Source organism: Diabrotica undecimpunctata, chromosome 5, assembly GCF_040954645.1.
Source record: "Diabrotica undecimpunctata isolate CICGRU chromosome 5, icDiaUnde3, whole genome shotgun sequence".
In the NCBI taxonomy this organism is placed as follows: Eukaryota; Metazoa; Arthropoda; class Insecta; order Coleoptera; family Chrysomelidae; genus Diabrotica; species Diabrotica undecimpunctata.
Window position 1 is genome coordinate 145,166,813 of NC_092807.1, and position 15,229 is coordinate 145,182,041.

Below are 15,229 nucleotides of genomic sequence, written 5' to 3' on the forward strand. Positions count from 1 at the left end.
AAAACCTACTTTTCATGAGTTACAACTCTGCTTCTACTGGGTCTACAGACCTCTTAAGTACATAATTTTTTATAAATACTTACTTTTTGAGTTATTTGTGAAAAACCGCCTGAATACTTGGTTTTTATTTTGAAAAATGAACATTTTCACTCGCAATTAACTCAAAAAGTATTGACTTAGTAAAAAACTCTATAGAATAAAAGTTGCTTAGAATTAGTCGATCCATTTCCGGACTTATTTTGAACATATGTTTTTTCAACTCCGAGAAGGGGTGACTTTCACCCCCCAAGTAAAAGCAAGGGGCCCCCCTGATCTCAAGTCCAAAAGTGAAGTAGAGGGTAAGAGGAACCTAAATTCAAGCAAATCCGTCGTGAAGAGACAAATTATACTCCTAAAAGGTCATTTACTGGCATTATAGGTTTTTTTGACGAATTCCATAATACACTCGAAATGTATTTTAAATTTTTATTAATTATAATATAGATTTAAACAGTGGAAGCTAGGAACTATATATATTTGCTAAAAACTATTTTTCCAAAGATACAATGATATCAATAGTGTTTATTATCCACAGTTTTTATTCTGCAATTTCCAGATATTATCGATCCCCAAATAACATGAAAATTTTTCAAGCTGTATATATAGATACCTACTCTAGCACTAGAGTATTATACTCTACTATTTATCCCATGTTGATTCTAATCATCATTCCTTGGCCGTCGTATATGAGATGGTTGGCATACATTTGTTTTCATTATTTATTTGCTATACAATGCTCTCTGCTACTGGAAATAGATCTAGTGACATTTCTAACATCTCACCTTTTTTCCTTATATTATATTCTCTGGCCATCAACAAAAAATGTACACAACGGAATTAAACAACAATATACTCCAGAGGGAATGTCCTTCAATGGAAATCATAATTATAATGTTTTGTTTACAACTGGAATGAGACAACCACAGCTTTTAATTTTCGATACTTTTGCAATCATTTACGTGCTTTTTTTTCGTTTTTTATTATAGACCAGGCGGATCTGTTTTGAGGAGGATGTGAGAGATTTTTGCAGAAAAAGTTGGGCGACAACTTCAATAATAATAATTAATTCTCCCCCTCTCGAATAGGTTGGGAACATTAATAACAAATTAAAATAATTTAAAATTATTAAAAACATCGATTTTTTTCTACTGTCCTTGCTTATAACTTTTAAACAATTCATTTTGGATCAAAGTCGTACTGAAATAAAAGAGCTACAGTTAAATTTTCTATAAGATACGGCTGGTTAATAATTTATTACCCCTGCTGTAAAAATAAATACAAAAAAAGAGGGGGAAACAAGTATTTTCTTATGCAATTTTTCAATCACTTAGATTGCAATTAAGACCTTCATAATTCTTCTGGAAAATCTGTATAACATAATAAAACACCCCACCAAATTTCATTAAAATCGATTTAATAGATTTGGCATAAGTAATTTTGCAATCTATTTTTTTTAAGTGAATCTTTTTAAAATCTTGCACAACAAAAACTAGTCAGTATACCATATAGAAGTTTGCCAATTTTTTTACTAATAAAAACGCATTTAACCTTTCTAACGTACTTTATTTTGCGAAAGTGGTATAACACGACTACCACTGAACTGTTCCGCGCTGCAATAAGCAAAGTGAAGATAGCCGTGATGATCGCCAACGTCCGGAACGGATAGGCACTTTAAGAAGAAGAAGAAGAACGTACTTTATGGAATTGAAATCGAATTATTTGGACAGCCTCAGGAATGTTTTAAAGTTATAAACATGTTTTTGCTTATAAACAAATAGAATATCTCGGTAACTATTAGCTTAAATTAAATTCAGGAAACAGCATTGAAAAAGACTGGCAAAACGTTTCTTATACAAGAAAAAAAGTTGAATTACGAGCAAGTTTTGCTGAGATACAACCGGTCAAAGTTGACCGGCATTCGCGACGTGACGAAGTTATAAACATAAACAATAGAATGATACATATAATCTTTAAACCATTACCTTTTTATTTCGGAACTCTTACTCGATAAAAATTTTCATATCTTCCAGATATTTATAACATATATTATAATAATGAAAACCATCAGTATCACGCGGGAAAAATACCAAAAAAATTAGGCTGAAGAAAACTGAATTTCAAAAATCAAAATCTAAAAAAATGTATTTTCTCGGCTTATAATAAAGCAATTTTTTCCATTCTTTTTATCCGATGTAAATCGGAAAGAGCCATCTAAAAAACCCAGAGATATTTTAGTTTTGTTATAAATAAATTAATTTATTTATACTCCAGTCTTCAGACACGAAAATGCAACTGAACCTTTAAAAATCATACGAACAAGCTGAATTTTTCTGAGAATGTTTTTAGGGCCACAAAAAATATGCAAAAAGTTTACTATTCCTACCCCCGGCTTCCCCCTAAACCACCACCCTTCGTAAGGGAAAAAAACAGAAAAAATCGATTTATCAGGAATCTGTGCGTCGCGTCGTAGAAAAAAATATTTCAAATAAAAAATGTGGCCGAGACAATTTTGAACAAAAATGTTCATTAGGAGTTTTTGTGTAAAATAAACCGTTATCTCAAAAATCGCGACGCGGCCACGAGCGCGAAATCAATTTTAAATAAAATTTGTATCAATCCGACGGTAAAAATTCGATACATTTTAATCAGAATGTCCTATCGATAAATATTAAAAAGCGTTTTAAAGGTGAAGAGTGCAGCTTTCTTATGCGATTTTTGTATTTTGCTACAATTCAAGAAAGTTTCTATGAAAGTGTTAGGTTAGGTTAGGTAACCTAAATAAAATAAACGTTGAGCGATTGTTGCAATTTTTTACGATTCTCATGAGATCATTAAAATGTATCACTTTTCCATTAACCGGCCACTTTAGGCAAGGGGAAGTTAGTAATCAAAATTAATGAATATACACGCCCATTATTCATGATTATTTATCTTTCTTCAAATAAATTAATCTACAACAGTAAGTATATTTCTAAATGTGGTACGAATTTTTGTGTTGTATTATTATACTTGTATTATAAATTGGATAACGGCTGTCTTCAATAAAATATACAATACAGGAATCATCCCTGATAAGTGGCTAGAATCAGAATTCATAGCGATACCTAAAAAACAGGGGGCTAAAAAGTGCGAAGAATATCGGACAATAAGCCTTATGAGCCACATGTTGAAACTGTTTCTTAGAGTCATTCATGGAAGAATTTATAAGAAGTGCGAGGAACAAATATCGGACAGACAGTTCGGCTTCATTAACGCAGTGGGTACCAGAGAGGCACTTTTCGGAGTACAGGTACTGATTCAAAGATGCAGGGACGTTAACTGCGACGTATACGCGTGCTTGATCGACTATGAAAAGGCATTTGACAGAGTTCAACATCAAAAGATGATAAACATTTTAAAAGAAGCAGACCTGGATGATAAAGACCTCAGAATAATTTTAGAACTATACTGGAATCAGACCGCATACATGAAAATTAACGGAGAAGAAACAGATCACATAAAAATACTACGTGGAGTTAGACAGGGATGTATCCTATCGCCGTTGATATTTAATATGTACTCAGAGAAAATTTTTAACGAGGCTCTCTACGGAATAGACGAAGGCATCCTTCTAAATGGTGAAAGAGTAAACAATGTTAGATATGCCGACGACAAAATGGTGATAGCAGATAGTTTAGAGGGACTTCAGAGGCTAATGGACAGAATAAACAAGTACAGTCAACAGTACGGACTAAACATTAATACCCACAAAACGAAACAAATGATTATCAGCAAGGAGAATATAAATGGGGCTCATCTATACATTAATGGGACGCAGATAGAGCGAGTAAAACAGTATTGCTACCTGGGAACTATTATAAACGAACAGTGGAGCAATGTACAGGAAATAAAGTGCCGCATAGGAAAGGCAAGAACGGTCTTTAACAAAATGGGCGCCATCTTCAAAAGTCACAACATATCCCTAGATACAAAAATGAGACATTTGAGATGCTATGTTTTCTCTGTGTTGTTGTACGGGGCGGAGGCATGGACGCTTACAGACACCACTATTAAAAAACTTGAAGCATTTGAGATGTGGCTTTATAGAAGAATGCTGAGAATATCATGGACAGCAAGGATCACGAACAAGGAAGTTCTAGAAAAAATGAAGAAGTAACCAGAGATTGTGTTTACGATCAAACGCATAAAATTGCAATATCTGGGACACGTTATAAGAAATCAGCACCGTTACTCCCTGCTGCAGTCTATATTGCAAGGTAAAGTCAAAGGTAAGCGAGGACCCGGTAGAAGGCGAATATCGTGGCTGCGGAATTTAAGAACATGATTTAAGAAAACCTCAACGGAGCTGTTTCGAGCCGCAGCGAGCAAGGTCATGATTGCCAATATGATTTCCAACATCCGAAACGGATAGGAACCAGAAGAAGAAGAATTATTACACTTAACACATTGTTCAAATGTAACATTTCCTAGAGTGTATAGTTTATTTTTTATATAAAATGAATTTGCTTATTAATATCAGTGGCGGCCACAGCTCGGCGGCTAGGTATTAGCTTACCAAGCAGACGGCCTGGGGTTCGATCCTGACACACACCAAAATTTTTTCAATTTCTAATTTAACTGAGCCGCCACCGTATTCCGGAGCTGTTGGTCCCGTAACACGTAAGATTATACGAATGGGAGATGTACAATAAGCCAACTCCTCATTACAATCGGTTATAAAAACAAACAGCTTCCGAAACAAAACAAAAATCATTACAATCACCATCAAGACCTAGAGAGTGGAGCCGAGGAATATCTGGGGTAAACCCAAAAGCACTCAAATGACAGAAAAAAAAAATTGACTGAGTCTTATCCGTCTTAAAAAAGTCGTTGCAATTTTATCTTTATATCTCAAAATGTAAGTTTGAATATTTCATACATCCTAAACATGTGACATTTGTGTAATGAATTTAAAACTTAAAAATATGTCATTATACCCAGTTTAAAGATTACAATTTATTTATGTTATTATGTAAATCACCTTGTATTACATGATTTGTAGTAAAAATGAAAACAGTAATTGGTAATACATGTGATACAATTCCTAAAATAAATTTAAATGAATAATTCTTCTGATTTTCTCTAACTCAAGTATTTACCATATAGTAAAATACTACAAAAGCACCTGCAGCAACATACTTGCATTATGTGTCATCATCAATAGTTTTTATTTATTAACCAAATTTAACCTTCATTTATTATTCATATAAACGAGAATTCAATCAATTTATTTATGTGCAAATATGGTAGTTAGTGATAATTTTTAGACAATTTATCTTCCCCACTTTAGACATTGATCATATAGAATTATTAAAACTTCAGATCCAAAATCAAATACGGAGCGAAGAAAACAAACAAAACAAAAAATAAAAAAACGGGCATCTAGCGATAATTCTTAAGCATCAACAAATTGTCACTGCATATTATTAAACTTTATCGATTTTAAACAAATGTCGCCTTTAGTACGAAACAATTAAGCTATCGCTAAAATGAGACTTCAATCAAATGTTTCAAATACAAATTTGGAAGTAGTTAAAGAGATCGGCCCTACACGAGATAATAATTCTTAATCACTTAAATAGCAGAACCGAATAGCAAAATACTTGTCAGATTTATCAGCCCTGTGAGAAAGATAAGTGTAACGATAAAGGAAAAAGACTAATTAAGCCGTTGAAAGCCAGAGTCGTACAAGTCACTCCAAGCATATTGTGAGATACAAAGCCTTAAAGTTTAGATGCTACTGAAAAATCCTGAGACGTGTTATTATAATTTTTTTATTCAATATAGTTTACAAACATGTTAACTTAGATTTTGGTGTAAAATTAGCATGATAATATTAATTTTACTTTTGGTTTTTTAATAATTTGTGATAGACCCCTTTGCTTCTCAACACTAATAAAAGTAATAAAAATAACTACAGCTTAAACTAATATTCTATTAGCAAATAATCATAAAATCATGTAAGTTCTTCCTCTCCCAAGGATCCAATATCTTCAATGGACGGGTCTTCCAAAATATTCTTAAAATAGGGTGGTATGAACTGGAGTAGATCCACCATATCCTTTTTTTTATTGGCACTAATTCTAATTGGAGCGGAGTACAGTCGTGTAAGTTTCTTATTTTTCATTAGTTTAGGGGCACCTTTTTTGTTGTTTTGTGGAAAAATGTTAATTGTTTCAAAACAGAAGTCTTTATTCAAAGTAGTCTTATAAAATATTTTGTACGGTTGATCTTTCTCAAAATGCAGCCACTGGATGTTCAACCAAGATACTGTACAATCATTTTCATTTTTCTTGCGACGAGTTACGGAGTTTTGCACCGCTGCTATGGAGAGAATGTCTTCCTTTTTCATTTCGTACACCGAAAAAGGATTTTTTGTCCTACATTTTCTTATTGTTGTATACCAGTCTTCAGGCGTATATTTTAAACGATTTTTGGCATACTGTTCAATTTGACCGAAATCTCGATCATTTGGTAAAAATGAATGGCCCGACACCATAAACTTATGATCTATTACTTTAATATCTCTATCTGCCATTAATTTTAACCAGAACAAACACTGCTTGAAGTTGCGGTTTTGACCGCCGCAAGCATCGCTGTAAGCAATAATATGCTTTGCTGCATTTGCATTTGTCATAATATGCTTTCGTATGCATGATCCGATTTCTTGTGATCCCCTGGAAGCAGTGATTTCATCCCAAACATACATAAAAGACTTTTCTTTTTCGGCCAACTCGTGTATCCCTAAATTGTATACGTACATGTTTCTTTTATAATACGCAATGGAACAGGTTAATGTCGGAAAAGGCAAAGCCTTTTCGAGGTCGAACGTAAAACAGTACATTTTTCCTGTATTTACAATAGACAATTGTCATTAGCTTGACTTGTTCTTGCCTTTTCAGCCTTCAACAAATGCAACGCATGCTGTGTTTTTAGATCAGTCTTTTCCTGCTCATTGGTGATACAGGCTAGTTTTGCCTTAAATGTATCACACTTCACACACGTGTCTTTAGATGGACTATGAAAGTGTAGATTAAAATCACGATGGAATACATTTCGGTACATTGCTTCCGATACTGGACTTATATTCTCTGTTGAGCATTTTTCTTTATAAAGATTGTACATAATTCTTATGTTCAGACTGGTATCGAGGTATTTTCTATTCGGATTATGACTTCGGGTGTAACGGGACTGGTACATGGGGAAACTGCCAATGTGTTCGCGTACATATTCTACACGTTCTTCAGGAGTTTTATTTGTTGGTTTATGCCTACCTCGCAAATCTTCTCCAGGCGATGAAACACGTGAACGTTGAACTGCTCTTTCAAGTCGACCATTCGAAATTTGAAACGTTTGCAAAAAGTACTGTTTACAAACATTTTGTGAAATATTTAAAGTATTAACAAAATACATATTTGTGTTACTTCTAATATTAGTTCTACTTTGATCACGAGGACGTCGACGATTAATGGCACTTTGTTTAACTAAACCAGAAAGAAATGCATTTTGTGCAGAAAAATCGCCCATTTTCCAAAAGTTTTCAAATATTGTTTTTCTCTCTTGCTCATCAATTCGGTTAAAACATTTTTTTCTACAATTACAATTAGTATTAGAAAATGCTTTTTGTGGTACCTTTTTGCCAGATGTACTGTAATATTCTTGTCCTGTATTCCTATTTCTCTTACGTAATACATTGATATGTTTTTCGGGTTCTCTAAAGCGTTTTTTTCCAACTCGTTTCCTTTGATTGCCACTTTCATGCTTACTTTGAGAACCTGATGCCTCATTAGATAAAACAATTTCATTCTCATCTAAAATAATTTAGAGGTTATTTATTTTGTTAAATGTAAACAATAACTATTTGTACCTGAAGATAATCATGATTTCGAATTATCCAATCTGTCCGGTTCTTATTCACTACCAGGAAAAGATTCTATTTCAGATTCACTAGAACTCATGTTTCAGATCTTAAAATAAACTAATTTAAAACGTGCTACTAAAATCTGTTAAATGCCACAGTGGTATAAGTCACGCATCTACGGACATGTACCACTCTGCCTTTCAATGCTATTAGCATTTCGTTAACTAGGTAAACTAGTTGTGCCATCTCTGGGTGCATTGGCAAACATAATTATTTAATATTTTGTGTGAATATAGATTCCTGTAAAATGAATCTTTTGCCGATATTTGGGCAAAAATGGAATTTTGTGACTTGTACCACTCTGGCTTTCAACGGCTCAATTAATGTATGTCAAAACAGTACACAAAAAATAGTCAATAATTTCTCCAAATACCCAATTTCTCATGAATACAACCGACCCTTACTCTAAAATCAATAATTGACTGTAACATTGTGACAAAGGTTTAAAGGTGAATGATATCAGGATCACGAGGGGAGCAAACAGTGACTGCTATTACTTTCTAATTAAAAGTAAAATTGCAGTTCCCTATATCACAACTAATGAACAACAAATCGAAGCACAACTAGAAGTTATACAGATATACATGACAGAAAATGAAAAAAAAAATTGGCGATTTATAAACATGAATGAACAAAAAATACCTTTAAATTATATACAAACACAAAAAAATGTGGATGGACTACTACGAAAAAATACTGGCATAAGAACGAGAATATATACGAAAAATGATGCTATACCAGGTTTAGAACTAGGAGAACCTTATAAATATTGTTGTGAACCCTAAGACATAAACAATGAGGAGTTTCAATGATGGTAAAGCTTGCGAGAAAACTTCCTCACTAAGAGTTTTGCAATAATAAAAGTAAATGGATCAAAGTGTGTAGACAGGGATGCTGTCCACTCATTTTAAAAAAATACATCATTATCATTGGCTCCACAGCCCATGGTGGGTCTTGGCCTGCTCAAGGATAAGTCTCCATTCTCTCCTATTCTTCGCCTTGGCTTTCCAGTTTCATACTCCCAACATTCTCAAGTCTTCCTCCACCTGATCCTTAAATCGTGCTCTGGGTCTGCCTCTCCTTCTCATTCCATCTATTCTTTGGTTATAAATATATTTTGGCAGCTCCATATCATTCATTCTCTCTATGTGACCTAACCACCGCAACCGGTTTATTTTGATGAACCTAATAATATCATGTCTGTTATAGAGACGGTAAAGTTCGAAATTATAGCGTCTACGCTATAATCAGCCCTCCTGTACTCCTCCATAGATATGCCGGAGGATTTTATGTTCAAAGCATCTTAAACGTTCTTCATCACTCTTTGTCATCGTCCATGTTTCCGACGCGTAAGTGAGGATGGGCTAAATATCCAACAGAGAATTCAAATTAACAACCATACCTTTGAGCAAGTCAAAGAATTCATATATCTTGGATCGCTAGTAAATGCAGCAAGCACAATAAACTGACGAAATAAAAAGAAAAAAATATAGCAATAGCAAACAGAACTGATCACAGTCTTCAGAAACATTTAAAAAATAAAAATATAAACCATACACTACAGCTCAATATCTACAAGACTTCTTGGTGTTTTTGAGAGAAAAATTCTTAGAAAGATTTTTAAGGCTGTAAATGAAAATGGGCTATGGCGTCGAAGATACAACTTTGAACTATATCAGTTATACACTGATACAGACATTGTGAAATTAGTTAAAGTGCAGAGACTTAGACGAGCTAGACACATTGCTGGGATGTCAGATCATGAATACATGAAGAAATTAACATTTTCAAAACCAAAGAGCACAAGAACCAGATGATGACCAAGAAGGAGATGGATTGATGATAAGGAAGAAGACCTACAGATTCTGAGGGTCAGAAGATGGAGGGAAGTTGCCAGGAATCGACAGGAGTGGCGACTTCTTTGTGAGCAGGCCAAGAGCCACAATGGATTGTTGAGCCAATTATGATGAATTCCACCATTTCCAAATTAATTATTGAAAATTTACCTATACAGAAAGTCTCAATTTAATATTAACTAACTTATTTGTTAGTTTAAAGAGCACCAACAAATTAAGATTAACTATATGAAGAAAAAATCATACTGTAATAAATGTTATGGACATGTGAATAGGACCCATGAAGAACAGCTAATCAAACTATGGGCAGGAGCCTATAGGCCAACCTAGACTTGAATCGAGGGATAACATTCTAAAAGATTTGCATGCCATGGGAATACACAACTGGCAAGAAGGTATGATTGACCAACGTAGGTGGAGGCTAATTGTACAGGCAGTGAAGAACAAAGGGTTGTGAAGCTGGAGAGAGAGAATATATATAAGAAGAGTGTAAAAAACTAGGAATCTAAGCCAAATAGAAAACTTGAAAATAAGTGTAAAAGTATAAAAAATATTTTTATTATATAATGTCTACACTTAAAACTACTGAAGCTACACAAAAATAAGATATTTTAAGATGGCTTTCGCAGTAAATAAACAAATTGGAAATACAAGAATAACCTATTGTACAAGATGTACACTGTATGATCACTACATTCATAACATAGTTAATCAAACTCACATTTTTACATACATTTAAAATTAGAATACATTGATAATCGGTTGCCAGTCAAAAGTGACTGCAAATATTTTTAAAGCAATTGATGAACAAAAATTTTATTTCATTCATTTATTTTTTAAATAAATTACACTGCTCATGACATACATGCATGTTTTATTTTTATATCAAATTAGAGCTACAATTTCTTTTTCTTAATATTATGATATATGGTTTGACAAGTGATAATATCTATATTATTATATACTATCGACATATGCTTTAAAAACTCACACAACTGACACTTCAAACCAGTAGTGTTGCGTACTAGCTGTCTTTTATTTTATCTTTGATACTTTGCGTTTTTTACAGCTGGCAAAGCTCATTTACAACCATTTTTTCTCAGGCAACTTTATATCATCATATTAAGAAAAAAATTAGCTTTAATTTGATATAAAAAACGTGCAGATATGTCATGAGCAGCATATTTTATTTAAAAAAATAAATGAACTAAATAAATTTTTTGTTAAAAAATTAATTAAGTACTTCATGAGCAGCATATTTTATTTAAAAAAATAATTGAACAAAATAAATTTTAATCAAGTACTATTACTTAATCGAATTAAAAATATTTGCAGTCACTTTTTGACTGGTAATTATTAATGTAGTCTCCTAATTTTAAATGTATGTAAATGTGAGTTTTATTAACTATGTTATGAACATAGTGATCCTGCAGTGGGATCTTAGATCACTAGGGCTACAGCAGTTCTAGATAAAGTAGAGACACGATTCAAGAATATTTTTAACACATTATACTTATGACACTGAAATTGAAACTAAAAAAGTATGTACTTAATCCAGTAAAAGGAAAATGCGGATATTTTGAAAAATATTGAAAATTTTGCAACTTATGGAAAAATCGCTTGTTTATGTAAAGGTGTTGAAAGTTTCCAATATACTCGTGTAGGCACAGGCATCAAATTTCAACCAATAAATAAAGCTGAGTAATAACTCTCTAAAGGTTTTCTATTTTAATATATACAGTAAAACCTCCCTTAACCGAAACCTTTTTAACCGAAACATCGTTTAACCGAAACGGCTGTCTGTTTCAATAATTTCGTCAATAAAAAGTGAATGTTTGTCGCAAAACATAAACAATTCCGTTAATTTCACTCACCAATTGAGTCTATGTGTGTTAGGAAATCACAAAAATCAAGAGCTCTAAAAGATATTTCCGAAAAGGCATTTTAAGGTATAGAAGCCAAAAAAGTTCATGGATGTCAACCACTTTATTTTTAGAATGGTTTGAAAATGAATTCGTCTCAAGTGTAAAATCCTTTTTAAAATTAAAAAACCTTCCCATCAAAGCATTGTTGCTTGTTGACGATGCGCTCTCACTTTCAAAATCTACAAAATGGTGACAATTGTCAGATTTTTGCCACCGAATGTCACAAGCTTAATCCAGCCGTTAGACCAGGGAGTCATAGAGACATTCAAGAGACAATATAGAGAAGCATTCTTAAGACATCTGTTATTACAGGAGACGAATTAATCCAAAAGTGTTCCCGAAATTCTCAAATCTTTAACAATAAAACATTTTTATTGGTGAGCTGAGTCGTGGGCCAAGATCAAATCTTCAACTTTTGAAAAATGCTGGAACAAACTTTTTGATAAGATTTTGATTGACGATCCTGAAGAAGAAAATGGTAAGAAAACGATAGAAGAAATTAAACCTTTCATTAAAAATTTGCTGGGACATGACGAAATTAACTAAGAAAAGACACGTGACTGGTTAGCAACTGATGATTCAGAACGTGAATTCATCGACCAGGACATCATTGATATGGTTTTTTATCAAGACAACATGAGCATATCAGATGACGAAGATGACGATCCAAGAGGCAACAGGCAGCACAAGACCGTCGACGAGATTTTCAATGCTTTAGAGTAAAGAATTTTATACAGTAGGCCTAATTATTTAGGAACACGACTAGATTCTTAATTTTTGTTGTCATTACATAAAGTTTTGTTCTTTTCAGATTGCTTTATGTTTCTTCGAACAATCGAATGAGGCAAACTCATGACGTTCTGCAAATTAACGATGGAGGGAGAGAAAACATCGTTGTCAAACGAAAACGCAAAAAAATAGCAGATTTCTTTAAAAAAGCATGTTAAACTTGTTCATTTTCCATAATTTTATTACTTTATTTTGGATTTACTTATTAGAAAACATTACGAAATCAACTCATAGTATTTTTTAATACCAATACTTTGATCAAGAATATTATAAAAAACAATGTTATTTTTAACCGAAATTCTTGTTATCCGAAACGGCCTCCCTCCCTATTATTTCGGTTAACGGAGGTTTTACTGTAATTAGAAAAAAAATTTAATAAAACCTATTTAATTGACCATCCTTGTCTATGAATGAATTTTTCTATACCTACTTATGAAATTATATTATACTAAGGTGTGCTTTTTGTTTAATTACTTAATATTTTCACTATACATCATTTTTATTTGTCACACCTGTTTATTGTATTAGTTTAATGTAAGTAATATTTTTAAAGCTCACTTTATATTCCACAATTTGAAATGAATTATTTAGATAAACATTCAGCAATGTACAGAAAAGATTCCAAATAGTTTAATATGTAAATTACCAACAACCATAATTTAGATTACTGAAATATACTGAAATGACTAGCTTATTAATATTTAAAACTTTGAAAATTATCTTAAATGTGTAATGTATCTTATTACAAAAAATAATTAGTTAAATTTAGGTATACTACCTCACTTTGCTTATCTTTGCTGTCAAGCAAAATTAAATGCATTTTTATTATATTATAATAGTGTAATTAATATAAATAATTATTATTTATATTAATATCACACACTACTGTACAATTTAAAACTGGTGTTAATTGGACATAATATGTACTTTTAGGTAGATATTTAGTTTAATAACAAGACTCAAGTTGCAAGGTAACTACACACAGGAAAGAGGATGTGGTCCCTTTAATATGCATAAATGCGGGGAAAGGTATAACTGTGTCGTGGCTTAAATAGACTTGTTACATTGATCTCGACTTTCTTATTTCTACTATGCAAAATAATAAAAATAATAGGTTTGGTCTTTTTTTACGCTAAAAACGAAATGTCAATCAAAACACAAATGTCACAGGTCAGTTAGGTTAAAAATATATTATAAATTATTATATTCTCAGTTAAAATATGCTTTTAACACACGAATAAATAAATATTTAAACTGTTATGTAAAATAAAATAAGGACATTTCTAAATAAACTGGTTAAAAAAACAAAAATAAGGCAAGATTAACCTATATATAAACACTCCTCTAAATGGTCTTGCTACTACCAAAAACACACATCTTTAAATAGGAACTAATTGTAAACAAAAACTCTTATCACTATCACCTTTTGATTGATTTTAATGGTGCTTTTTATCACTTGTCTAATTAAAACCATTTCAACACACACTTACGGCAGCCATGTTTGTCTATGACTCCCCCACGGAGAATGTATAATGTGCGATGTGAATTGAATGAAAATTGAAACCTAGAAAATTATTCTAATTTATTATGTAAAATTCAAACTGGTTGGTAAAGAGTAAACAATTAAGTGCATTTCTTCGTTGTTACCGTTATTAAAACATGGAAAGAATTGGAAATGGTGTATTTTATCACCGATTTAGGAATAATCTTAAAAGTTAAAAGAAAAAAATATTTTAAAGGATTTACAATTGTTTATTTTTTACATAAAAATATTAATATAATTCATTTTAATAATACAAATTAATAAAGCATACAATTTAAATATTGCCCCTGTCTAATCGCACAAAAAAGAAAAGAAATAAAATATGGAAATGCACAATTGAAACTTTTGGAAACTACTATATTCCTAAATTATTTTTTTTATTTTGAGTATTTATTTAGATGAAATTTAAACAAAGTTTACTTAATTTTTAATTTATCTACAAAAAAAATTATTATTTTCGAAAAATTAATTCTAATAAACATTCTTTAACGTAACGCCTATGGGAAAAAACGTGTGCTATAATAACACCGGAGTGGTACATTGACGTATATCTTATAAGAAAAATGTCAAATAGTGTACTCCGAGCAAGTCGAATAGAGTAAAAAACGTATACGGCAATGCTAAAGACAGACATGAGTAGATGGCGTATTGTATGCATGCATAACCATTTCACGAAAATAAACAACAGGGACGTACAATAAAATTTGTGTTTATATAAAATAAGCCTGTATAATTTTAACACAATATTATTTACTTAGAGGAATATGATTTCATTAATAGGAACACTTTAATACTTCGATCTTTCGATTTAATAATTAAACAAAACCGATAAAATAAAATAGAAATTAACGGAAGCTGCCTTGAACAGATTATGGAAATTAACTATTTAGACATCACACTATCCAGTTACTGTGATGTGGAAACAAAGTTAAAACAAACACAGAAAGCCAATAGAGGAGCAGGATGTCTGAACAATACAACATGGAGGAACAAACAAATTGGAGGAAAAAAGAGGCGACTGGATACTAATAGTAAGAGAGAATGTAGACGATAGTGTAGTCAGAATACCAAGAAACAAATCGCCGTCTGGTAGAAGTGTAATCTGACACGGAAAGGA

At 32.1% G+C, this 15,229-nt stretch overlaps 1 protein-coding gene across 3 annotated transcripts in view; it reads right to left on the bottom strand.

Annotated features, from left to right (window-relative positions):
* gek (serine/threonine-protein kinase gek) overlaps positions 1-14,109 on the bottom strand; it is a 126,544-nt gene extending 112,435 nt beyond the window's left edge. For 2 of the 3 annotated variants that reach the window (XM_072532944.1, XM_072532941.1), the window contains exon 1: positions 13,993-14,109. The gene's annotated coding sequence lies outside the window, so the exon portion shown is untranslated. Of the gene's footprint in view, positions 1-13,895 lie in introns of all 3 variants that reach the window. The other variant, XM_072532942.1, reaches the window with a different exon arrangement.
* Between the last annotated feature and the right edge of the window lie 1,120 nt (positions 14,110-15,229).